The 2,639-nt window shown below is 44.8% G+C and overlaps 1 protein-coding gene across 1 annotated transcript in view; it reads right to left on the bottom strand.

Moving 5' to 3' along the window:
* ANKRD6 (ankyrin repeat domain 6) overlaps positions 1-2,639 on the bottom strand; it is a gene marked incomplete at its 5' end in the record, with an annotated part of 24,168 nt that overhangs the window by 16,838 nt on the left and 4,691 nt on the right. The gene's annotated exons all lie outside the window — the stretch shown is intronic.

Genomic DNA, 2,639 nt, shown 5'->3' with positions numbered 1-2,639 from the left:
GTACCCCCCGCCCTGCCACAACAACCAGTCTTGGCTCCCCTTTGAAGTTCCTTTGAACTTGCAATGCTGAAGCACAGCCTGAGTCCAGGCACAAAGTCTATCTTCAAAGCTGCACACAGCCTTTCGGGGGGATGAATAAACAGAGTGGGAATCCAATCCACTTCTGCTTATCTAGATAACGGTCACCAAAAACACACACAGGACAGAGATAGGCAGTGCACCCTAAGGAAAAAAAGCTTGCAGGCAGCTAGTCGTAAATAGGTAGAAAATTTCTCTGCTACAAATCTTTATCAGATAACACCACATTATATTAAATATTAAATACTAAAATTAGAGGAATTTCTGTATTTTCTGTCCTACAGTCTACAAGTCTTTAGATAACTGGATAACTTGAATAATTTGTTCTCAAAGGCAATTAGCAGCTGACTTAAAAATTGCTCTTGGTGGGGTTCTTTTGTGCTAATGACACCAAAATAGTTATTAATCCAGAAGGGAAAAACGAGCACAACCTTTCAGTAACCCCCATAATGCCAACTCCCACCACCAGTAAGTCAGCAAATTGGCTTATAATCATGAAGTTGATTTTAAAAAATCGTGTTGAAGGCTTTTTAAAAAATGTGCTATGTGTTATCTCTAAAGGTTACATACTCTTAATTTTGTTCTTGTCCCTGTGAAGACGGGAAAGGTATTTTAAGAGATTTTGAACAAAGACAGTAATGGTTTCAAAACTGGGACTTTCAGAAAAAACACAAAGTATTGGAACACTGACAGCACTGCAAGTTCTCTGAACTTGTGTATTTGTTCCAAATTTAAAGGTAATCAAAATGTTAGGGAAAATTATACCATCTCACAAGTGCAAGTGTCAGACAGTTTCCAGTAACTATTACTACACCAAAATCTGCTCGCTAACAAGCCGGGGAAGAACTCAACACCCTTTTTTGATAAGGCATGGTACTGATGACTGGCACAGCTACTGCCACTGCAGCAACGGGTGATGAGGACAGTGCAAAGGCCATTTTATCTGACTACCATGAAGTGGAAAGTAATTCATCAACCTATCCCTGCCAAGTGGTATTGCTACACTAGCAAAACTACAGAAGATACTATAATAAAGACTAAAAGAAGATGACATCTGCCATTGCAATGGATGGAGCTTGAATAATGAATGGTTGGTTCCTACTTCATTACAGTCTGGAAAATTGACCATGGAGAAGACTAAATTGGGGGCTGGCATGGATCGTATTGGATTTAGTTTGTAATTAAGGATCTTCTTGCTGGGCCAGTTTAAATCAAGGCTGTTCTTGTCGTTAGCCCAACCCCATCACAGTAGTTGCAGTGAGGTCAAAGGCCATTCAGCTTTTGGGGGTTTGTTGATATGACAGCTACTTCTAATGGCATCTCTAAATTAAAAACAAACACATATTTGGAAAGCGGGAAGCACACCTCATACATGCCATTCACCGGCGCTGCAGACTGGCACTGGGACAGCTTCAGCCATGCCCGGGCTTTGTCCCATACTATATTCTGGTCCTCAAAATGGAAGCCCAGCTAGGTGAAGGGACACAAGTCCCGCAGACGGCAGGCTCAGGTACCTCCTGCCCAAGGTGTAGGCTTTGGTGCTGACATCTTCTCTACACAAACATGGGGAGAGCCAAGCATCTAAGAGTAAGGTCCAACCAGCACTCTGGCCAGGTAAATAAATACCTCATCCATGTAACAAGGAGTGTCAAAGGATATCTCAAACCCTTCTTCACCTGGACTGAGGCATCTCCCAGTGAAGAGATGGCAGGTACCAATGTCCTGGTGAAGGCCTCTACCACCCCCAGGTCCCTCAGCCAGCCGGGCAGGACCTGGTTGACTGTTCCCTCGGACCTCGGCAGAGACATTAACCTTAAACTGCTCAAGGTGCTGTGGAAGCTGAACCACCAGGTCGCGATGGCCTCTGTGTGTGAGTCACTGAGCGACCCAGCCACAGACGGCATAGCCCATCTGTAAATAACGCTGCCCGCACCCCTGCCTTTCTGACCTCTCTCACCTCCCATCAGCAGAGGAGAAAACCCCTACCTTGCCTCTTATGGAGTCAGAGAAAACAGATGAGGTATATTTTTTTCACAGTGTGAATTTTCAGACAGTGTAATCACCAACTCGTGTATCTTTTTATTAATTGCTAAAGTACCTGTCTCTGAAAGCACTCAGCGGAGTTCTGCCTTTAGCAAGGCATTAGGGGGGCTGTTCCAGAGGCTTGGAGAGCAATTACACCAGTAAATGCGTATTAACTGCCCAGACTATTATGTTGGGCACAATTTATGATCCTATTTGTAAGTGGTTTATGCTTTAGGAACAGACCGCAGATCAGCAGCAATGAAGAGAGATAACTCCAATGCTGTGTCACACAAATGTGACCTTGACAGAAACAACAGAGTCTGCCTAAATGCGGACATGGGCCCGAAGCCAGAAAGACACTTCAGTGCTTAAGTGAGGCTCGGTAGAAGTAAGGCACTTAAGTCAACACTGGTGCATCCTAAATCCCCTTCCTCAGCTGCTGCCTAGCCCTGAAAACAACTCAAACTCAGGTGTTTCCACCCCAATGCCTCAGCCATCGCGGCTTGCACGCTGCTTCAGGGCACCGCAGTCATGGC

The sequence above is a fragment of the Cariama cristata genome, unplaced genomic scaffold (genome assembly GCF_000690535.1).
Source record: "Cariama cristata isolate BGI_N322 unplaced genomic scaffold, ASM69053v1 scaffold11759, whole genome shotgun sequence".
NCBI classification, from domain to species: domain Eukaryota; kingdom Metazoa; phylum Chordata; class Aves; order Cariamiformes; family Cariamidae; genus Cariama; species Cariama cristata.
The sequence above is the reverse complement of the archived record's forward strand: the minus strand, read 5'-3'. Positions and strand labels throughout refer to the sequence as shown.